We start from the raw sequence: 24,696 nt of genomic DNA on the forward strand, positions 1-24,696 counted from the left end.
GAGCAAAGCCAGCTTGAAGCATGAGGTGGAGGCATCATATCTGGATGTGGTTAGCCACAGAAGCTGCCTACAAGCACAGGATCCTCCTCCTCAATGCCTCCTGTTGACCAAAGTTTCACTTTCATCAAAAGACTTGGGATTAGAGAAGAGATGGCGAGTGGAACTTTAGAATGGCATGTGACCTATTCAGAAGGTAAGAGCAGTTCAAAGAAAGGAGTTACCCATGAGACAAATTAGAAATTTGCCTTCTAAGGGACTGCACACAGTAAGCACTCAATAAATACAATTGAACAAATGAATTGTTTCGTCTTCCCTCAAGAGCCACCATTCATTTGGAATTAAGTGAATCCCAGTAGGTAAGAAAGGCAGCCGTATCCATAAAAGAATCCCTAACTGTGTGAACCGTTATTTTACGCATAACCTTGTTAGTGATGAGGTCCATTTAGATTACCTGCATGATTAAACCAAACCAGAAGGCGAGAGAGGAGTTTTGATACCTGTCCAGAAATAGGTACCTGTCCACTGGAGTGCTCGAAGGCCAAGCAAAAACCTAATGAAGTTTGCCAAAAGATTAATGTGGGCTGACCCATGGCTCAATTCCCTCAGTAGCCCAGATGCTTGGAACATCCAGAGTTCAACTTGCGCTAGCACTATGCTAATAGTTCTGACTGCATTTGCCAGGTTAAATATGAGTCTAATGACAGCTGCCCAGGCTCTAGGAAGCCACCAGGTTCCTTAAAGCCAAGGTGGTATTTCCCTGAGAAAGAGAATTTTCAGGAAGTCACTATTAAGCAGGAGCAAGCCTGCCAGTTCCCAGTGATAGCCTCCAGACAGAAGCCTCTTCGCAAGTCTTCCAGCCTCCAACTGATGCTGACATTACCTCACTGATCGTCTTCCTGAAGTATCATTCGGCTCACATTTCTCCTCTCCTCCAAATCCTCCAAAGCCTTGAAATTCTGAATCAGAGAAATCAGTGGTATTTACTGAGTGCTTAATATGTGCAGGGCACTGTACTAAGCACTTGGGAGGAAATGATACAACAGAATTAAGAGGCTGAATCAAAGCCTTCTATGGGGGAATACCCAGGGGATTGCATTCTTGCCCTGCATAACTGTCAGGGTATTTTCCCACCAAAGAGAGCTGTTCCTATTTCTACTTCTCTCTTGTCCACCTTCCCGCTCTCCAATCAGTAATTCAGTCAGTCAATAGTATTGACTGAGTATTTATTCATTCAGTCAGTCATATTTATTGAGTGCTACTGTGTACAGAGCACTATACTAAGCGCTAGGAAAGTACAATTCAACAACTAATAGAGACAATTCCTGCCCACAACGGGCTCACAGTCTTTGTATGCCGAGTTCTGTCGTACACACCTGGGAGAGTACGATAACACACCATAACTGATATTTCCTTCTTCCAGTTAGCTCCACCTTTTAGCAGGGTTTAGTTTGAACTGCGGTCAGTGGGAACTCTACTCTGAGATCTTGGGTCAGTATTCCAGAACATCTATTTTTAATTGTAAAATCAGGACACCTCTCCAACTGCCAATTCTAGTAATCCTAATTCAATTTTAAAAGTTGGCTTGTCGAGCTCTCTCAGGGAAGGTCCACATGAATGTCCACAGCTCCAGCTCAAAAGGCTGAGAGACAAAAACGGCCTGCAAAGGTTACTCTGATGTGTTTTCTTTCCATCATGGCAATGGAACCCCATCCTCTGCCAGTTCGCACTGCTTTTGTAGGTTCACCAATGAAAGCTGGAACTTTAAAGAGCTCCACTTTGATTAAATGAGCTCTAAACTGTTACATTTCACTAAGCCTTGAACAACTCTAGGGCATTGCCTTCAGATGTATTAATTGTAGAGCATTGATCAGTAGAAGAAATGTAGTTTGTGTAAATATGTCCCTTTTGATAACGAATCTCACAGAATATAGGGGCATAAACATTAATTGTGTCCCTTTATTCCTCAGAATTCAGGGAATGTGACTGTTTATTGTTGTACTGTACTCTCCCTAGCGATTAGTATAGTGCTCTGCACACAGTAAGTGCTTAATAAATGTCATTGAATGAATGCTCACTGTATTATAAATGGAAATTAGCCTATTAAAATGACCAAGACATATCATGACTTCTTGTTTGCTAAGAATGTAGCCAGTCACGTACCCTGTAAGGTATTCTTTGAAAGACTCCCATATCAGCAACAACAGTGGTTCCTCTGGCCTAGAAGGCCCTCTCTCGTTATCTGACAATCACTCTTTCCACCTTCAAAATATTTTATTAAAAGCATATTTCTTCCAAGAGGTCTTCCCCAATTTAGCCCTCATTTACACTTCTCTCAGTTACCTCAGATACCTGAACCGCAAAATGGGGATTAAGAATGTAAGCCCCATGCGAGATAGGAACTCTGTCCAATCTGATTAGCTTGTATCTACTCCAGTGCTCAAAACAGTAACTCAGTGCTCAGAACTTAGACATAGTAAGTGCTCGACAAATACCATCATTATATCTTTAGGGACACCAATCCTTTAGCCTATACACTCCCTGCAGCATACTTCTATTACACCTTCCCAAGTGTTTAATACAGTGCACCCACTGGGTGGTTAATAAACATGTAGGCAGACCCTGTTGTGTTGCACTTTTCAATGTGCTTGGTAGAGTGCTCTGCATGCAGTGAAAACTCAAAACAATTGATTAATGATTGATTGATTCCTTCAAAGGCAAGTAAGAGATTTCAGGGCTAAGAGATTTCAGGGCCACAGAAGTGAGTGACTGGCATAGTACTGCATAGGAGGAATCCCAGTGTGGTTGATAGCCTGCTGGGTTCTAAAATTAGTTACAACTTAATTGGCTCTAAATTCAGTTTTGACTAGGAGAGTTGCATTAGAACTGTCCTCACTGAAGTGATGTTAATATCCATATCAAAGGTGCCCTTCAAAGTGACATGATCACTTTAAGCTGTCAAACATATTTTAGTCAACTGCAGAAAGAAAGCCTATAGTAGAGATGAAAAAATGAACAACACTCATAGGTGAATATTTTTGAAGTTCTGATCCATTTCCCAAACCACTGAAAGTTTTATAACTTTTGTCCCCACATCTGAAGCATTTATATAAAACATCTAATTTATCAATTTTATGCTACTACAAAATATGGTGGGAGATAGTATTAGCTGTAACAAATTAAGTTTTCTTTTTCAGAATTTCATAGCACAGTTCTTTCAAATGTACCCTCCCCATATTTATAATCATCCTAAAAGTTCACTTCTTCTAATTGCCTACCCCAGTTCCCACTCACCAAAGCCACATAAACACCTCAGTCATCTCTAGCATATTTTTACACTTTCATACCCAACCACAGCTTTTATTTGTGTAAGTACTGTGATATATACAAGATCAGGTCAGACAGTCTCTGCTACACATGGGGCCACAGAGTCTAACTAAGAGGGAGGTGAGGAGAATCAGATACTTGGGAGGAATAAATAGGTTAAAACACTTGCCTAGGATCACACAGCAAACACACATCAGTGCTGGGAGTAGAACCCTGGTCCTCTGACTTTTAAGCCCACGTATTTTCCACTCTACCGTACTGCCCCTTTGAACCACATGGCATCGGGGCTGGATAGAGTTAACACAAACCATAATAGGGGTAAAAGAACATTTGTAAATTGTCAAATCCAACGGAGGATAAATATGACAAGGAACACAAATAAAATCAATTAATATTTGTTTCCTGCAGGAAGAGACTTTTTGAACCAATTTTTATTTAAAATTCGAAATCCATATCATGGTTGTTTCTGACATAGAGCGTGTATTTTCCAGCTATGAAGTTTTTTTTTTTTTCCAAATGAAAAGGCAGACATTAAATTACACCTATGAAACCAAACTGCTCACTTTTATGGTCTGTATCCTCCCTATTTCTTTACGCCCCAAACTATTTATTTTGACATTCAAACAGCCATTTAAATTTGCTGGTACTTTTCACCACAAAACGAATGTTTTCACTCCTAAACGTATCTGCTTATCTGATTTTAGATGGAGACTCTATATGTCATTTCTTTGACAGTTCTAAGTGCCTGACTAAATCTAATATGTGAATTTCCCAGCAGTGTTTTTGAACATTTCCAGTTTCTTGCTAATAGTTTTCCTTCAGTTCTTGCTCCCAATTAACCTTTCCAAGTTCCTTTAATTCCACAAACTGCACTTTCTACCATTTGCATTTTTTATCTTACTAATTGCATTTTTTCATCTCTATCTTTTGATTTAAAATCAAATTATTTTGTTATCACTAGCACCTAGATGCTGTAAACCAGTAGGTTATTGATAACTTCTTTTCATTACTAAATTAAAATTTGCCTTATCATTTTCATTGCTTAAAACACTCCACAAAAGATAACAACCCTGTGTGGGTTTCACATCATTTCTAATATTTAGAAAACCATAGACTAAGTTCAAGAAACACCTCACTTGATTTTCACTCTGCCCTCTCATTTTCTCTAAAAAGATTCTCTCTTTTGCTTGCCCTGACTTGTATTTCCAAATATGTTGTTCCATAACTGAGGTGTGTATCCAGTCGGTTTCATGAACTTGTGGAAGCATTTACATTATAACAAAATAGTTTACAAAACCAATGGAATGTAAAAAAAAACAAAACACCACCTCAAAATTTCAAAGTACAACAAGTTAAATCCTCCTACCGGTAGTCATTGTATCTTAATAGATAGACAAGGGAGAGGAAAGTGTAATTTTATAAAAAGCAGAATTAGTTTTAGGAGCTGAACAGATTGATATTGGTGACAATGAAGCAAAAAGCTTTTCTTTAATGGTATTTTTGTTACGTGCTTACTATTTTCCAGGCACTGTACTAAGTGCTGGGGTAGGTACAAGCTAATCAGGTTGGACACCGTCCATGTCCCACAAGGGGTTCACAGTCTTAATCCTCATTTTACAGATGAGGCACAGACAAGTGAAGTGACTTGGCCATGGTCACAAAGCAGACAAATGGCAGAGCCGGCATTAAAACCCAGCTTCTTTGACTCTCAGGCCCGTGCTCTAAAATGTCAGAGCCAACTGAAGGTCTATGACACTCTAGTGGTGTCTAACCCTCTGCATAGTATGAGACTTGCTCCTACTACTATTATTACGACTAGTACCAAGAACATTAATTTGTGGTGTCTGTTAACCACTTATTATATGCCAAACACTGTACTAAGCACTGGGGAAGATTTAAAAAAAATCAGGTCAGGCACAATCTCTGTCCTATATGGGGCTACAGTTTAAGTAGGAGGAAGAACAATTTACAGAAGAAGAAACTAAAAATAAAAAAAGTGCAGTCACCCAGGTTCTCTGACTCTCTGCGTTCTTTTTACTAGGCACTGCTGCTTAACACCTCCAGCTCGAAGAGCCAATTCACCAGTATCAGCTCTTGGCCCTATTGAGCACCAGAAAGGAAGTCAAAGTTATGAACGATGACTTCCTGGAACACAATCCAGTCAACAGCACTGAGGCAGCGATGAATCCATGATGCTTATGGAGCGCTTACTGTGTCCAGAGCAATGACCGAAGCTCGCAACACTGCTTCCCTGGGTAGAACATATGAGGAGAATGGAGAAAAGCAGACTTCCCTATTACACAAATGGTTGCTCAGGCGAGCAAGGAGGGCAGAACAAATATCGTCAAACACCTAGCGGAGCAGAGTGGGGAACGGTGTAACAGAATGGGATAGGTGGGAGGTCATCACAGTCAGGTCAGGGTGGTGGGTGAAAAAATCAGAACAAGAGAAATGCTTCAAAAAACAGAGAACCTGTGCAACTGACCCCGAACAGTGCAGTGAAGAACTATTCAATATACAGAAAATGTGGCATACAGTGTCAATTGTGTGTCTGCCTTTTCAGTCACATTCTCATGGATGGAGAGCTTCACTGTTGATTGTGTCATCTATAAATATTTTTAAAAAGCAACTATATGTATTCTAGGGGACAAAATAAACCTCTGGCACTTCTCCATCAATTGGAATCACTTATGCACCTTGTTATAATAATAATGATGGTATTTGCTAAGCGCTATGTGCCAAGCACTGTTCTAAGCACTGGGGTACATACGAGGTAATCAGGTTGTCCCACTTGGGGCTCACGGTCTTAATCCCCATTTTCCAGGTGAAGTAACTGAGGCACAGAAAAGTTAAGAGACTTGCCCAAAGTCACACAGCTGACAAGTGGCAGACTCAAAATTAGAACCCATGACCTGTGACTCCCAAGCCTGGGCTTTTTCCGCTAAGCCACACTGCTTCTCAATAAATACCACTGACTGACCAAAATGGAAGTCTTAGGGAGTTTGTGATGCAACTCAACTGTAAGCTCCATTAGAACAGGGATCATATCTATTTACCCAAGTGTACTCTCCCAAGTGTTTACTACAGTGCTCTGTGCACAGTAAGTGCTCAAAATACAATTGATAGGTGGCCCAAGACCAAGGGTCACTCTGGGTAAAACTAACTGGGAAAGAAAATACTTAAAAATAGTTCATCCAAATTTAATTTTTAAATAATCTTTTCCCATTCTTTTAACAACAACAACAACAACAACAAAAAAAAATAACCCACAAAAATTCAAGGCAACGTGTGGAACCCACGGTGATATTTATAAGAGACACATAGTCGTAAGGGTATTCAGATTTTCTGGTGAACACTCTTCCCATCGTAAAGTAGAAATATTGCTGATTTGGTTCAGGAATAAAATATTTCTTTCACTCAGTGATGTTGCATTTTTAGAAGGGATTTTGTCCAAGAATTATAGGTCCAAGAGACCATGGGGGCTTTTCAACTTCGACAAACGTTATTTCTTTTAAAATATGCTCAAAGATCATAGTGCCAGTAATCTGCCAGCCAGCAGAGTTTCTATTAAACTGAAGCTTCCACATATTAGATTTTGGAAGACTGCTAAAACCCAAACTATAATATTCTACCAAAGCCCCCCAAAATGAAACTTGACTTGCAAATGAAATTTAAGCAGAACACTTATGTGATCATTGAAGTTCCACAGTCTTTGTTTTAAACCTGGACGAGAGAATTTATTCCCTAAGAAGTAAAATTGTATTTCAAAAGCATTTCATCTGAGTAGCAGAGGGTCAGTTTGGTTTCCCAGGATATTACAGGAGGATTTGAGAAAATGGAGAGAAATTTATTTACAGGCAAGAGGAAAACATTTGGAAAGCACAGAAAACACTTGAGAGCAAGATGGGGGCAAGGAACAATAAAGCTGCAAATCATCTGCTTGAAAATGAAATCTAACTGGACATTCAGGCTGCAGGATAGCCAAAGAAGAGGATTCCTAGAAACACTGAGAACTAAAGGAGCCAGCATCATTTTACTGAATATTTGGTGAAATGAAAATATTGTCCTCTGTGGAAAACAGGAAAACTGTAGCTTAGAAAATTTCTTATCAATCACTTGCACTGAACACTTCCTGTGGGTAGAGCACTGTATTAAGTAAATGGGAGAGTACAATATAACAGAGTTGGTAAACACCTTTCCTGGCCACAATGACTTACAGTCTAGAGGGGGAGATAGACATGAATATAAATAAATTGTAGATATGAACATAAGTGCTGTGGGACTGAGGGAAAGGTTGGTGCAAATCCAAGAGAGAAAGTTTATTAATTCATTAGATGATATTTACTGAATGCTGGTTGCAAAGCATGTACTAAGTTCAAGGGAGAAATACAATGAAGGATAGTAACACAAGGCAATAAGTTCCTTGTGGGTAAGTGTTAAATCTACCAAATCTATTGTATCGTACTTTTCCAAGTGCTTAGTAAGTGCTCTGCACAAACTTAGTGCTCAATAAATATCCAATGCTACACTCTAATTGGGGCAACAGACCAAAAAAAAAACTGTTTATAAGTCTAGAAATAAGAGTAAATAGTTTACTGTCACTGCTAAATAATTATTCCTATAAGCATATGTAAATGTATGGCTAAATGAAAAAAGAAGATAAATCCTAGAAATGACTCCCATCTTGAGATGGCTCAAGAACTAATATGGGAAGGTTTTTTGGAGGAGGTAGGATTTTTAAAAGTGCTTTGAACTGGGGGAGGGCTGGAGCCTCTTACGTCTGGATGAGTTTGGAGTTCCACGTCTGGGAGGACAGTGTGGGTGAGGGGAGAGAGTGCAATTGTGTACATATCAATCTGCGATATATTTTAATGTCTGCCACTCTAGACTGTAAGCTCCTAGTGGAGAGGCCATCTATACCTACTTTTGTGTATTGTACTCTCCCAAGTCTTAGTACAGTGTTCTACATACAGTAAATGCTCAGTAAATACCACTAAATGACTGCTTTATATGGAACTGAAAAGGGATATCATTCTCAAGCAGGGAGGGCAGGGTGAGTATTTTAAAGCCCCAGTGAAATGCAACCTCAAACAGTGTGGAAGAGCTGCCGCATGGAGGAAGACAAGTCCCTCTGTCAGTCAACTGTATTTATGGAGAGCTTACTGTGTGCAGAACCTTGTACTAAGCACTTGGGAGAGTACGATGAAAGAGACACATTCCCTTCCCACAACGAGCTTGCGGTCTAGAGGGGGAGAGAGATCTGTCTGGGCTGTGGTAATCAGCAGAGGCTGTGTCCTCTTAAACAGCCACTCCTAAGAGAACAGGATGCCAAAGGGGAGACCCAAAACAGTGGCACATTGCACCACATAGCATGGCCAACAACAAGCTAGGAGTGATTAATGGATTGTAGCTTGCACACGGACCTTTCCCTAAGTAACTTTATTTTTTTTCCAGAATGCTTGGGGGACAGGGAGCAAGGTCATTTAGGAAACAGGTGCAGAAAGGTAGGAAAGGAAGACAGAGTCCTAAACAGAGAGTGAAAGATAGAGAAAAGAGACAGAAATGGAGAGAGACAGAGAGCCAGGGCCAATAAGAGAAAAATGCAAGCCGTGGTTTCAGACACACAGACACACACACAACACATATGCACAGACACACTGTGATATTTACGTATCAGGATGATGTCTTTGACAGTATCCCATAGCTGAATACAGCTGTAGCATAAAATTAGGGCAATAGCAGCTAATACAAGAACATAATTAACGGCTCCCATGGTCCAGCCACGTTTTCTACATCTAACTCTAAGCTCCCACCGTGACATTATCCTCGACTGAGAGGCGTTCCCTGAAAACTGGGCAGGGAAAAATGGTAGATGTCAGAAGTCACTAACAGGGGATGCGGAGAGTGGCAGGCAGACAGGGCCCGTATGCACTGGCTACCACTTCTCATCTCTTGCTGTTACAGCACTAGCAGCCACCACCACAGCTTAAAGGAGGAGTTTTTGGGATCGATCAACTCTATTTTTGATGGTGAGCAGGCCATCACTTGGACCATCCTGTCCAGCGCGAGATGCTGCGTTCCCTATCTTGTCAGTCAAATCCATATTTACAGATAAGATTTCAATTAGTAACATCACTGCCTGCTGTGTGACCTTAGGCAAGCCACCTCTTTGCTCTGCCTCAGTTCCCTCATCTGCAAAATGGGGATTCAACATCTGTCTCCCTCCTACTTAAATTGCGAGCCCCAAGGAACTGGGTTCTACTCCTGACTCCGCCACAAGTCTGCCGTGTGATGTTGGACAAGTCATTTCACTTCTCTGGCCCTCGGTTACCTCATCTGTGAAAGGGGGATTAAGAGTGTGAGCCCCATGTGGAATAAGGATTGGGTCCAACCTGATCAACCTGTATCTACCCCAGCACTTAGAACAGTACTTGGCACGTAGTAAGTACTTAACAAGTACCATCATTATTATTATTGACTGAATTAATAACCTTAAATTTGAAATATATAATTTGCACAATTATGTACCCATATGTATCGATTAAATTTCTCCACCAGGAATTCATCTTCTATCCTGAAGGTCAACTGGTGTACTGAATATGTAATATGAGCTTTGTAATGTTATATAAAATATAGCACATGTACAACTACATGAGCAGAATGTAGCAGACTTGACCTGAGCTTTAACTTTTCTACTAAAAGGCATAAGAATGTTCCCCTTGAGGAAACAGCACACAAAATCAGAGTTCAATAACTTGAATACGTAAGCAGCACATTTCATTAGTAGGCTAAAGTCTATAATGGAATACTGGATTTCACATTTTCGGTATCAAACCTGCTTCCCAATCAATCCATCATATTTACTGATCACCTACTGTGTGCACAGCACTGGACCAGACGTTGGATACAGAACAACAGAATTAGTAGTCATGACCCCTGCCCTCAAGAAGAAAAAGAGAAATAAAATTGACTGGGAGAATGCAGATCCTGTTCAATTTTCCAAGAGATACAGAACTAATAATATATAAAAACGAGGTACTTTTTTCATTCATTCCAATTGTATTTATTGAGCATTTACTCTGTGCAAAGCACTGTACTAAGCTCTTGGATGAGTCCAATAAAACAGACACATTCCCTGCCCACAATGAGCGATACAAAAGAGAATGAAGATGAAAGCCTGAATTCAAAACATTAAAGTTGCTAGATTTTTCTACATAAAAATATGTCTTATGGATTGTGCTTTGAGATAAATTCAACCCATTATGTACCTCATTATCTGGTGTGCTGGAAAAATAGTCTGTGATGCCTTCTGGGTTGGTTTCATATTTCTAGTGTGTTTAGTCCCTTCAATCCCAAATCAACTCCCACTAGCTATAGGATGAGCAAATGTAACCTGATCATTTCCAAGTCTTCCTAGCGAGATTCCCTTGGGTGAAGTTTTATTGGCTAAGGCAACAAACTTCAGAAGCACTCATTCCAAGTTGAAAGGCGGAGGATCAAAGAGCCAAACTCAATGACAATGTCGATTGTAGTTTATGAAACCATAACAATGTAAGAAATGACATCTGGTGAGCCTGTCATGCATGTAATGTATGGCGAGCTGCGACAATTCTTCGGCGTCCTACTCGGTGTGTAATATATGTGCGTGGCAGAATGCCACTTAAACTAAATAAAATCATTCAACTGCTCAGAATACAAAGTGCTGAAAGGAACGCTTGGCCGGGCAGGCAAGCGGCACAGGAATTTTGATGCTGACGCCCGGTGGAAATCCTCCCAAGAAACAATGTAAAATGAGCAACCTAAAGAACCAATAAGGAGAGGATTATTCCTGGAGATACCATTTGCATTTATACAGTAAAACCCTGGCAGTCACCCAGGTTGCCCGCCGCACCCAGCAGGTGGCTTGGAGCTTTATACAGAAATGGGCTAGGTGTCAAAGTAATGGACTAAGAGCTAGGAGACAAATACATGGATGAGGGGTAGACCCGATCCCTAGCCCCCAGGGGGCTCACAATCTACGGGATTCTGTGACCGATTCTGCCACGAGCCTGCTGGGTGACCTTGGACAAGTCACTTAACTTCTCTGGGCCTCAGTTATCTCAACTGCAAAATGGGATTAAGACTGTGAGCCTCCTGTGGGACAGGGACTGTGTCCAACCTGATGACCTTAAAACTACTCAGTGCTTAGAACAGTGCTTGGTAGATAGTAAGCACTTAATTACCATAACTACGTTGGAAGATAATGAGGGAATGAAACTGCTACTTTATGGGAAATTATGACACTAAGGGCCACCATGAAGAAAGTCCTAGGCACGGTAAGTGGTAAAGGCACCACCACAACACGGGGGAGCTGCCACTCATCTGTGACATTTACGTGCATCTCTATAAATTTTACATTATAAACTATTTCTTTCCACTGTTGCCTGTCTCCCCCACATGACCGTGCACTTGCTGTGGACAGGGAGTGTGTTTAAAAACTATGGTTTTATACTCTCCCGAGCATTTGGTACAGTGCTCTGCACACAGTAAGTGCCAAATAAATACTGATGATGATGAAATGTATAGTGCCTGGTACAAAATAAGTTCTTTTTACAGGTCCAATTAGGTGAGATCTCTGTGAAGTTAATATGACACCAGAGAATGTAAGGGAATCAAGAAAACCCAGAGCTTAAGACCACAGAACTTCACATTCCCACTTCCTGCCCCAGGGTAGAATTTACCCTAAACCATTTGAAATGTAGAAGTGGCAAACATCTTGGAGAAGAAGATTTCCCTGGTGGACGTGGCCCAGCCTCCTTGAGTGATTGTCCTAGGAAGCCTCATTCACTGGATTATTTCTCTTATCATTCAAGGAGAAAGGCCTTGTCAGCCACCCTCTCGAGCCTATGGGTCTCACCATCAGTGGTGCTGTCTTTGAACCCATGAAGCAGCAGTTCATTTAGGCAGTCAATTGTATCCGTTGAGTGCTTACTGTGTGCAGAGCATTGTACTAAGAGCTTGGGAGAGTACAACAGAACAACAGACAGGCAGTTCCCTGCCCACCACGAACTTACAATCTAGAGGGGGAGAAAGACATTAATACAAATAAATAAATGTCATATATGTACCTAAGTGCTGTGGGGCAGGGAGGGGGGATAAATAAGGAGAGCAAGTCAGGGTGACGTCAAAGGGAATGGGAGAAGAGGAAAGGAGGGCTTAGTCAGGGAAGGACTCTTGAGAAGATGTGCCTTAAGAAGGCTTTGAAGGGCGGGGAGTGTAACTGTCGGATTCCTCACCTGGATCTCGGGGAACACAACTAGCTGGCCTTTTCGACTGGGAAATGCTTTGGACTCCAAATACCTGGATCCTATAGTCTATTTACGCAAAGGCTTTTAACCAATTATGGTACTTGTTAAGCACTTACTACGTGACAAGCACTGTTCTAAGTGCTGGGGTAGATCTAAGTTAAGCAGGTCAGACACGGCCCCTGTCCCACATGGGGCCCACGGTCTAAGTAGGAGAGAATAGGATTTAATCCCCACTTTACAGACGAGGTAACGGAGGCATGGAGAGGTAAGTGACTTGTCCAAGGTCACATAGCAGACAAGTGGCAGAACCAGGATTAGAATCCAGGTCCCCTGACTCCCAGTCCCGTGATCTTTCCACTAAGCCATGCTGCTTCACTCTTCAGTGGGGACACGTAAAGATCTTTTAAATCAAAGGCCCCTAAGGAAGAATCGACAGTGACTAAAAAATGACACCGTCACACAGCGTAATAGTATAAATTCAAAGGAGAGCTCAAATGCGGGAGAAGTATGCAGTGTGTTTTCTATGCTCTATATAATTCTATATTTCTCCAGGGCAGCCAGACAGCTGTTACCTAGCAACCTAGTCTGCATTCCTCTGCTTGTCAACTCAGGACAGAATTGTTAAACACGTCTATGATATTTACCTGAATAATGATTGCACATTTAGCAAAACTTTTACAGCTTATAACGTGAACATGGTAAACAGAGGAGGCAATTGGGAAACGGAAATTTGGTTTCAATCTTCAAGTCTGGTTGCAGCAATTACAGAAGGTCAACTAGAGCACAAGTGGATGTGGAATCAACCTTGAAATATGTCTTGGAAAAGGAATGCAATTTCAAGCACTTGCCGATTTTATGAATGGGCTGATGTCTTGCAGGTGTGGGTGTGTGGGTGTGTTTGTGTGAATGAGTTTGTAGTGGCGGGCAGGAGAAGCTGAAGCCTTGGAGGCATTCAAAATATCTGGAGCTTCATCTGAGCTTATAATCGAAAACGCGATTGCTCGGTACATCTGAACATCACCCTATCGGTGGTATCTATTGAGTGCGTATTCTGTGCAGAGTACTGGACTAAGTATTTGGAAGGGCACAAGAGAGTAAGGTGACATAATCTCTGCCCTCAAGGATCTAATCTACATGACCACTGACCCATTGCTCACAATCTGCCTCTGGCCTGGAACTCCCTTCCTCTTTATGTCTGATAGATGTTCACTCTCTCCACCTTCAAAGCTTACTGAAAACACATCAATTCCGAGAGCCTTTTTTAATGGAATTTGTTAAGCACTTACTTGTGCCAGGCACTGTACTAAGTGCTGAGGAGATACAAGATAATTAAGTAGGATACAGGATACAGGATACAGTCCAGGTCCCACATGGGACTCATAGTCTTAACCCCTTTCACAGATGAGGTAACTGAGGCACAGAGAAGGTAAGCGACTTGCCCAAGGTCACAGAGCAGATGAACGGCAGAGCCAGGATTAGAACGCAGGTCTTTGTGACCTATTAGGCCTCGTGTAAGGTCTTTGGTACCAGTGTAGGCATTGTGATGTCTTTTCCCTTTTTCCGCTTTAACATGTACATAGACATTGGAAAGGATTGAATAACAACAAAATGTGTACATGCACACATCTACATATTCACACATTTCAGAACTAGTTCTCATTTGGATGTCATACTAAAAACATTTTACCATATGCTTCCATCCAATGGCTTCGGAATTAATTTAGAAGCACAAATGACAGAGTTGATCTAGTTTAATCTTGTCTGGATTTATCCCCCACAGTATAAATGTGTTTTCCTACTGATAAATTAGCCACATGAACTTTAAATAACCATTTCATCTTTTCACCCAGCCTACTTTTTATAAGGCAAGGACAAGTTAATAGTTGTCATTAGCCAAGAATATAAGTTAGAGTTCCCAAATCCATTTGCTATTTTTTCTTCCAGATTCCTGACCCCATATTTTTTAATTTTCTGCACAGAAGACAAGTTGCCCCCTCAAATATTACACATCTGTATTTCCTTACATATGTGTGTATATGTAAGTATATACCTATTTGTATCTATATCTATGTATATCTATACACACACACACATATATATATATATATATGTATGTATGCAAAACATGCTAGAATGACAACATATGCTAGCATGAACAGCAATCTGTTATGGCAATAATTTCATTGTCTGCTGTACTACAGAAGCTTGTATTATAAAATAGTTTATTGTGATGGATGCACTTTATTTTGTTTAGCCAGTCATGGTAAAATATCTGGCAGATACGATCATTGCCTGCCATCTGTGTGGGCAGTGAGGTTATCCAATAACACTCAAAATGTCACCCTTTCAAATAGGTACCTAATTGAGAATTAATCAGACATATTTTACATTAAATGCCAATTTCTTCATGCAAACAGTTTTGCTATCTTTGTTAAAAGGTGTATAATTAGAACATGATTAACTTGAAACTACATACATTATGCAATAAATGTGGAATTTCTCATGAATGCATGCATAGAGAAAAGTGGAAAAAATCTGGAGGTGATGAAATACCAAAAAAAAAATCTATCAATCGCTTGTAATTACTGAGTGCTTACTGTGTGCTGAGCACTGTACTAAGCACTTGGGAGAATACAACAGAAATGGTAGACAAGATCCCTGTCCACAACGGGCACAGTCTACAGTCCACAGTCTAGAGGACAAACTTATAGTCAATGATCAATCAATGAACAAAGAAGACATTCCTTCTAGACTGTGAGCCTGTTGTGGGGTAAGGATTATCTCTATTTTGTTGCTGAATTGTACTTTCTAAGCATTTAGTATGGTGCTTTGCTGTGCCAAGCAATGGGGTAGGTAAAAGATAATGACACTGATGGACAGCCCCTATCCCACCTAGGGCTGGCTGCACTTCTCTTGTGGCTAATGGTAAATTTCACCTACTCACTGTACCTCAATCTCATCTAGCTACCCACCACCTTGCCAACATCCTCCTTCTGGCCTGGAACTCCCTCTGCCTCCATAATCAGCAGACTCTCCTGACATTCAAAGCCTTATTAATCAATCGACCATATTTACCGAGCGCTTACTGTGTACAGAAGCGCCTGAGAGAGTACAGCATAACAACGTAACAGAGTTGGTAGACACATTCCCTGCCCACGAGCTTACAGTATAGAGGGGAGACAGACAGTAATGTAAATAAAATTTGGATATTTACCTAAGTGCTGAGGGAGGGATGAATAAAGGGAGCAAATCAGGGTGATGCAGAAGGGAGTGGGAGAAGAGGAAGGGAGAGTTTAGCCTTGGAAGGCCTCTTGGAGGAGACGGGCCTTCCATAAGCAGCGTGGCTTAGTGGAAAGAGCATGGGTTTGGGAGTCAGAGGGTGTGGGTTCTAATCCCGGCTCCACCACTTACCAGCTGTGTGACTCTGGGCAAGTCACACAACTTCTCTGTGCCTCAGTTGCCTCATATGTAAAATGGGGATTAAGACTGTAAGCCACGGATGGGACAACCTGATTATCTTGTATCTACCCCAACGCTTAGAACAGAACTTGGCACGGAGTAAGCACTTAACAAGTATCATCGTTATGAATAGCATTATAAGGATTTGAAGGTGGGGAGAGTCATTGTCTGCCGGAAATGAAGAGGGAGGGTGTTTCAGGCCAGAGTCAGGAGGCGGGTGAGAGGTCTGCGGTGAGATAGATGAGACAGAAGTACAGTGAGTAGGTTCACACCAGAGAAGCAACATGTGCGGATTGGGTTGTAGTAAGAAAGCAGCGAGGTGAGGTAGAAGACAGGCTGACTGAATGTTTTAAAATGAAATGTCCTCTCAGAGACCTTCTCTAACCCCTAATTTCCCCTACTCCCTCTTTTATTTCTGTCCCCTAGATCTGAACCCTTAATCACTTGATATTCACCCCACACTCAGCTTCCCAGCATTGATGTACATATCTGTAATTTATTTTAATGTCTGTCACCCCTCTAGACCATTAGTCGCTCGTGGACAGAGACCATGTCTACCAACTCTGTATATTGTAGGCTCCTTAGCACTTAGTACAATGCTCTGCACAGAGTAAATGCTTAATAAATACCACCGATTGATTGATTCCGACCATTTTGGGATTGTCCGCATAAGCCATTCATTCATTCAATCATATCGAATGCTTACTGTGTGTAAAGCACCGTACTGAGCTCTTGGGAGAGTACAGTATAACAATAAACAGACACAGTCCCTGCCCACAATGAGCTCACAGGCCAGACAGATATTAATATGCATAAATAAATTGCAGATATATACATAAGTGTAATAAGCCAACACAGTAACCAAGTCAGCAAATTGGGACAAAACCAATTACATACAAACTCAACTAATATATGGGACTCAGGTTCCCAAATGATCAAATGTGACTCGAGTGGAAAGACAATTATTACTTTTCTTAGTTGAATATTTAATTTATGCCCAGCACTGAACTATGTATTTGAGAATCAATCAAAGAGACTCACTGAACATTTACTGTGGGATTAGACAAGAAACATGAAAGTTGAAAACAGGACCTGACTACAGTTCTCCAGGCTTGAGAACTGAGAAGCAGCATGGCCTAGTGGATAAAGCACAGGTCTGGGAGTCAGGAGGATCTGGGTTCTAATTTCAGCTCCACCACTTGTCTTCTCTGTGACCTTGGGCAAATTACCTAATTTCTCTGTGCCTCGGTTAACTCATCTGTAAATTGTGGTTTAAGACTGTGAGCCCAATGTGGGTCAGGGACTGTGTCCAACCTGAATAACTCGCATCTACCCTAGAAACTCGTATCTATGAGCCAAGTGCTGTATTTAGTGCTGGGATAGATAAAAGATCATCAGGTTCGATGCAGTCCCTGTCCTACACAATACTATCCTTAATTAAATGGAAAAAATTTATGAAAAGTTTATTGATATTATATCATACATATCTATTGTCATTGGTAAACTTCTCAGCGGAGACTAATCACAACTAGATATTTTAGATTTTTATGAGGCTAGAGAGATGACAATGTAATGATTTTGTACTTGGGTATAAACTGACTACCTTACCATGCTATTTTCTTTTTTGTGCCTTGGTAAAACACTGTCGAATAAAGGCATCATTGTTCATGAAAAACTAAGGTTTTAATTGAGCAATAAAACTTAATCTTATTAACACTTCACATTGATGGACAATTTTAATTTAGTTCCCCATAAATTATTAATATTGAGTTTAAGGTGATTTTGCATCCCACCAATTATTTTGTAATTTCACTGCTGCCTTATTTCACTTTTCCCAATGAACTAACATATCAATCTTCTCCTTTTTTTTTTCCTTTTCCCCCAAATCTGAGGTTTCCTTTGTTGTTTAGAGACTAAGAGTTGTGGTTAAATATTCAAATATTCTGCTTTAATCTATTTGTAATACATCCTTAGATAATGTTGATAGATCTGGAAGTAGAGCTTTATTAAACCAGGTGCAATTAGAAAAATGATCCATAGAGCAATTCATTTCTGTAGTGAAGCAGTGAAAATAAGGCCTCATAAGTACACGTAAATAATGTTTCTTCAGTATAGGCCTTTGTCCAAAAGGCACTTGATTAAATTCTATACGATATACTCTTCAAAAAACTGGAATGTGTTTTCAGTGGGATTAAAGAAACAGGGTAACCATTTTTTCTTGTAGTTTCTTGGGAAACTTGAAAACCATTAGTTCATTTTTTGTTCCCTCCCTCTGCGTAGGATTTTCCCTATTGGGGATGAGAATATTCAACTGGTGTCTGCTGTGTTTCTGACTTGGTTGGCCCAGACCGACCCATAAACAATTCTGATCAGGGTGCAGTTCTAACCAATTCTACCATCTCTCCATTCCTGACGTGACCTGAGATAGGCACTTCAACTTCTCACACTGCTCAATGCTGCTCGATCCAAGTCAGAGGAGATTGAGCAGAAGTATTCAATTATTCAATCAATCATATTTATTGAGAGCTTACTGTGTGCAGGCCACTGTACTAAGTACTTGGGAGGGTACAATATAACAACCAATGGACCCATTCCCTGCCCACAATGAGCTTCCAGTCCAGAGAGGTATATGGAAGCAAAGGGGGAAAAGAGCATTCAGGAAGGAGACTGAGGGTTGCTTAGAAATAGGATGCTCCCAACAAATTGCAGGACCAGAAATCCAAGAATGACAGTCGACATTCAAGCATTGGGTTGAAGGGGTTAGCTTCCTTTAGAGGCCATCGATCACAGGCAACCTATATTTGACAATGGGCAATAGGAATCCTTCTAGACTGACAGCTTGTTTCGGGCAGGGAACATGCCTATCAACTCTGATGCTTTGTACCCTTCCAAGAGCTTAGTCCAGTGCTCTGCATATAGTAAGCGCTCAATAAATCCCATTGACTTTGGGATAGAATTGTGCATCTAAGTAGAGGGAAGTCGGGGGAGTATTAGAGAAAGAGGTGCTCCTAGGAGAGTCTCCTAGATTAGATGAATCATAAACATAACAAACAGGCAGCTACCTCAGGGTCAATACTCTCATCAGGCCCCCACACTGCCACTGGCAAGTGTGAAAAATAGAGTGATTAGAAGTTAGGATGCATAGCCATGAAATAATCATTAAATCAGAGTGATGTAAAATGATAGTAATGATGATGGTATTTGTTAAGCACTTACCATGTGTCAAGCACTGTTCTAAGTTCTGGGGAGATACAACCTAAGCAGGTTGGACACAGATCCTGTCCCTCATGGTGCTTAAAGTCTTTTAATCCCTATTTTACAATTCAGTTAACTGAGGCACAGAGAAGTTAAGTGGTTTGTCCCAGGTCACACAACAGACAAGGGGCAGAACTGGAATTGGATCCCAGGTGCTCTGACTTTCTGTCAGCTGTGGCCCTCCCTTCCATGCTTCCTCAAGCGACTGTCGAGTTCTACCCAGTTTGAACTCCAACCTTCCTTTCAGCTTTTCTGGCATCTCTGTAAGACCATCCTAACATGATAAAGAGCAATTTCAGAGCCAGCATTGAGATCAGCAGGGGCCAAGGTAACAGGAGCATGAAGAATGAGAATGAATATGGGGTCGAACAGCGATAAAGGGTAGGGATGTAGTTCTCTTCGACCTCATATTCATTCTCATTCTTCATCCCTACCCATTATAGCTTTTCTCCCTCAATCCCAATATTTTAGGGCCTTAAGCCATCGTCTGGTATTGCAAAAAAAAAAAGTTCCTAGGAAGTAAACATCCAACTGGTTCCCAATCCTGGTGGCAAGAAGGGGGACTAGCATAGAGTCCTCTAGACTATAAACTCATTGTGGGCAGAGAATATGTCCCTTTACTGTCGCACTGTACTCTCCCAAGTGCTTAGTACAGTGCTCTGCAGACAGTAAGCACTTAATAAACACAATGGAATGAACGGTCAGCATCTGTAAACTCAGGATTAATGGAGGGCTGTATCTTGTCGGCAGTGAGGTCATTCGGTCTTATAAACCCTTTCCTGGAATGCACGCGAGACTGTAGCGCCGCTTCAGCACTTCAGGCCTTCTTTTAGACTAGAGTGTTGTCCGGGCATTGTTAAGGCCAGGGGTTGAGAGTGGATGAGTTCTGTTCTCATTCATGGTCCCATCACTGATGGACACAGGGTCCCTCCTGAAGGCAGTAGGCCCTGCTGGCCAAATGCCTGGTTTCTCCATTGGAGGTTTCAGTTTCGGGAGAATCGTGTTGACTCTTGGCCAACACATAAATGAGGATCTCGATTTGACAGAGAAAATTCTCTTGGTTCCATCTCAACTACTGCTGTTTCACGCTATTCTGCTGCCCTACAATCAAAAGAACTAGCATCCACTCTTGCCAGTCAGCCAATCAATGTTATTTATTGAGCACTTACTGTGTGCAGAGCATACTTGGGGGAATACAATAATAAAATAATAATAATGGTATTTTCAAGCACTTACTAAGTGCTGCTGGGGGTATTACAAACAAACCATGTGGGACACAGTATCTGTACCACAATAGGCTCACGGTCTTAATCCCCATTTTATAGAAGAGGTAACTGAGGCACAGAGAAGGTACAGAGAAGTGAAGTGACTTGTCCAAGGTGGAAGGCAAGTGGGGGAGCTGGGATTAGAAACCATGACTTTCTGACTCTCTGGCCTATACTCTATCCACTAGACCACACTACTTCTCTACAAAGGGTTGGTAGAGACGATCTCTACCCTCAAGGACCTTACAGACCAATCCAAATTGGACCAAGTGTGTGGTAATAATACTAGTGCTGTTAAAGAGCAAGTGGATTCTAGGACTTTTTTCTCCAACCTGTGATTTGCGTTACCCCATGCAGATATGGACCCGCAGACATTTCCTCTGATAGATAAGATCCAAACACCAGTTCAATTTGACGCGTTGCCTCTGGTCACAAAAAAATTATATTTTTGTTCCACTGTATTCTTTGAAAAACAGAACAAGTGGCTGTCATGCAGAGCCTGGACAGATTATTCCAGTCATCAGCTGTGAAATGAAGCCGTTTTATTTAAGCTTCTCCATTCCCTCAGAGGCTCCCTCTTTCATTCACAAACATTTTTGTAAAGCAGAATTCAACCCCTCAACTGTGTTCAGAGTTGTGACAGTGGGGTCTCATGTTAATGCAAGAACACTTTGAAACGCCTTATCCCAGATCATTAGACTTACTCTTTTAATAGCACTAAGACTTTCAAACAGTGTATACTTTGTAAATAGGAGATAGGATGGGTATCGACAAATACTAAGTACTATAGATTTGACAGGATCGTATTTGGGTTTTCTGGAGACTGAGCTTTGGGTTCCACAGTTGACTTTGGTATTTGCCATGTAATGATAGCATATAAATTCTGCATATGTACATACAAAACAGAATGTGGAACACAAGGTATGAGAGGATGACATCGTATGGAACATTATATGGATAGAGATGAAATCTTCCATGCCTCAGGGCAATGAGGAGTCTGAAACCAGTTTTGCTTGGAGGGCATGTCCTAAAGAAACTCACAGTAAGGAACATTATAGAATTCATACCATGTACACAACCATGTCTTCTGGGATCCCACTCTGCTGAAACCATATTTCAAGATACATATTGTAGAAGACCATTCACTCATGTTGTCCAAAACAGGCAGAGGACTGATTATATGTGCTTTGTTATAGCCACAGTCCTATTCTCAAATACCTGCTCTTCATCCCACTGTTAGTTCCCAAAGCGTCAGGAACTGTGTCTGATCTTCTATTCTTATATCTACTTCAGCAATTTGCTAAACACGTAAAAGAAAATGTTTTGAATCTTGGTAGGATTTTCCATATTGAGAAGCAGCGTGGTTTAGTGGGCAGCACGTGGGCCTGGGAGTCAAAAGGACCTGGGTTCTAAACCTGGTTCTGCCAATTGTCTGCTCTGTGACCTTAGGCAAGTCAATTCACTTCTCTGTGCCTCAGTTACCTCATCTGTAAAATGGGGGTTAAGACTCCGAGCCCTCTGCGGGACAGGGACTGTGTCCTACCCAATTACCTTGTATCTATCCCAATGCTTAGCACAGTGCCTGGCATGTAGTAAGTGCTTAACAAATACTACAATAATTATTATAATTAGAAAAAGTGAGGCACTTCAGTATAAGGTCTGAATATTTTCACCCAAATGACCAAAATGACTATTACCCTATACCTATATAGTATTGATTTAGGAGTATTCTGGAAACTTGACCCAGCTCTTAATATGTTCATTTCAATACACAGCTCAGAACAGTGGTTGGCGTTGAAATTGTTTGCATAACTCTCTCATTCATTTGATGTGTTGATCGACAACAGCACTTCTGAATTCAGGTGTGGGTGACTACAGAGAAACCCACGAGGTTTATCCCCAAATTTCTCCAAATCCCCAACTACAGCTTTGCTGTGTGGGTACAAGCTCACACCATCCCGAAGAAGTGAGTCCAGGATGCGGTCACAGATGGCGATACACAAACACGGTGCAATTCTCAAAGAGGCTGGGAAGCAATGATTTAGGGGCATGTCATTTTCTGCTCCTTCACATTTTGTTCCTGAATGGCAAGTGTGTCTCTGAAGTTCTCATCCAAGATGTCTAGCTTGTAAAAGTGATGGCGTTTATTCTCCACTGTTAAGGGGGATGAGATTCTGGCCTTAGATAATTCCAACCAGTGTTTCTTTATTTTAAATCTTCCTTGTCTAGACAACAAACACACTTCCATTCCAGGATTTTTTATATTTTGCCATTTTTCATTTTGAGACTATCATCTTTCCCCTTTGAGGATAGCAAACAGGGCATTTGGAAGTGATAGAGTTGCTGAAACATGATATGTTCAATTTTAATGGGATTCTATTTCTAAGAAACAGAACCACCGCCAAGAAACAATAAGAGACCGGCAGAAGAAATTAGGCTTCTAAATGGCCAAACATTAAAATCAAAGTTGTGTCCATTATTTACATTTTGACCAATAACAGCTGATGATATTACTCACACCGGTTAAAGTTTAGGAGATTGGATAATAGAAAACATTTCTCATATTTTAATTCTAATCATATCCTTCCCAAATGTCTTTGTGATCCGTGTCGCATCTACCTGCGTCCATATGAGATTCTTTAGTATTTCATTTTCCTACGGTGGTCAAATTGTCCATTTTTTTACTTAATTTCTATAATTCGGGTCACTGCTGTCTTCCTCATCACACTAATCAGAAGTCAGGTTATATATACACCTTCAAATCAGCCAGAAAATTCAGGCCAGTTACAATTCAGCACTTACTAAGTGCTGGGATAGACAAGATAAGCAGATCGGACACTGTCTCTGCTCCAAATGGGGCCCACAGTCTAAGTCAGAGGGAAGAAAAGGTATTGAATCCCCATTTTACAGATGAAGAAACTGACATACTGGGATTACACAGCAGACAATGGCAGAACTGGGATTAGAACCCAGATCCTCTGACTCCCAGGTCCATGTTCCTTCCACTAAGCCATGCTGCCCAGTTGGTTTAAACCAAGGGTACGGGCAGTTCCATGAAAGGATGGCAACTCCCACGCCCACCCGTAAATCATGGATGAAGCTGGTTCAGTAACGAAGATTTGGGGATGAAAAACTTGGGCAAAGGAAATTATCATGATAGTGGCTTGATTACTCACAATCCATCTCTCTCACCAGTCACTTTTTTTTTTATTTTAATGGCATTCATCAAGCTCTTATGTTTCAGGCACTGTATTAAGTACTGGGGTAGATGGTAATCATGTTGGACACAGTTTATGTCCCACATGGTTCTCACAGGTCTTAATCTCCATTTTATAGGTGAGGTAACTGAGACCCAGAGAAGTGAAGTGACTTGCAGACAAGTGGCAAAGCCAGAATTAGACTCCAAGTCCTCCTGACTCTCTGGGCTGGGTTTTATCCACTAGGCCACGCTGCTTCAGGGGATGTTTAAGTAACCAAGAAGTAGGCAGCCAAGGGTGGAGGAGAAATGGGAGCCTAGTCAGCACTAACACAGAGGGGATGAACATTTATCCCTTTGCCCGTCCCCTCTCCCAGTCCCAAACCACTATGTACATATCTGTAATTTATTTCTTTGTATTGATGTCGGTCTCTCCCCCTCTAGACTGTGAGCTCACTGTGGGCAGGAAATGTTGCTGTTTACTGTTATATTGTACTTTCCCAAGTGCTTAATACCGTGCTCTGCAAAGAGTAAGCACTCAAATACAACTGAATGAATGAAGAAAGCTGCTGGTGTTCCCAACAACTCATCATAAGGCTGTTGTATATTCATTCATCAAAAGCTTTTTGGAATCTATTGATAATTTCTCCAGCATAACACCATGTCAACACATTTCACGGATGGTTTTGCAATAATGGGTGTTTTTCATCAGGCGATTGGAACGGAACACTGTTGAAACATTAGTGAACAGTCCTCCCATAATACAGGTCTCTGTGTATATAGTCAACATAGGGAGGAATGGTTTACGCATATACAGTGGGTCAGTCAAGGTGTAATCACTAAAGGATCATTGTTCGGCAACAGAACTGACTGCATCTATAACCTGCTGGGTTGAAAAAGTTCCTCGTTT

Source organism: Ornithorhynchus anatinus, chromosome 14 (genome assembly GCF_004115215.2).
Source record: "Ornithorhynchus anatinus isolate Pmale09 chromosome 14, mOrnAna1.pri.v4, whole genome shotgun sequence".
In the NCBI taxonomy this organism is placed as follows: domain Eukaryota; kingdom Metazoa; phylum Chordata; class Mammalia; order Monotremata; family Ornithorhynchidae; genus Ornithorhynchus; species Ornithorhynchus anatinus.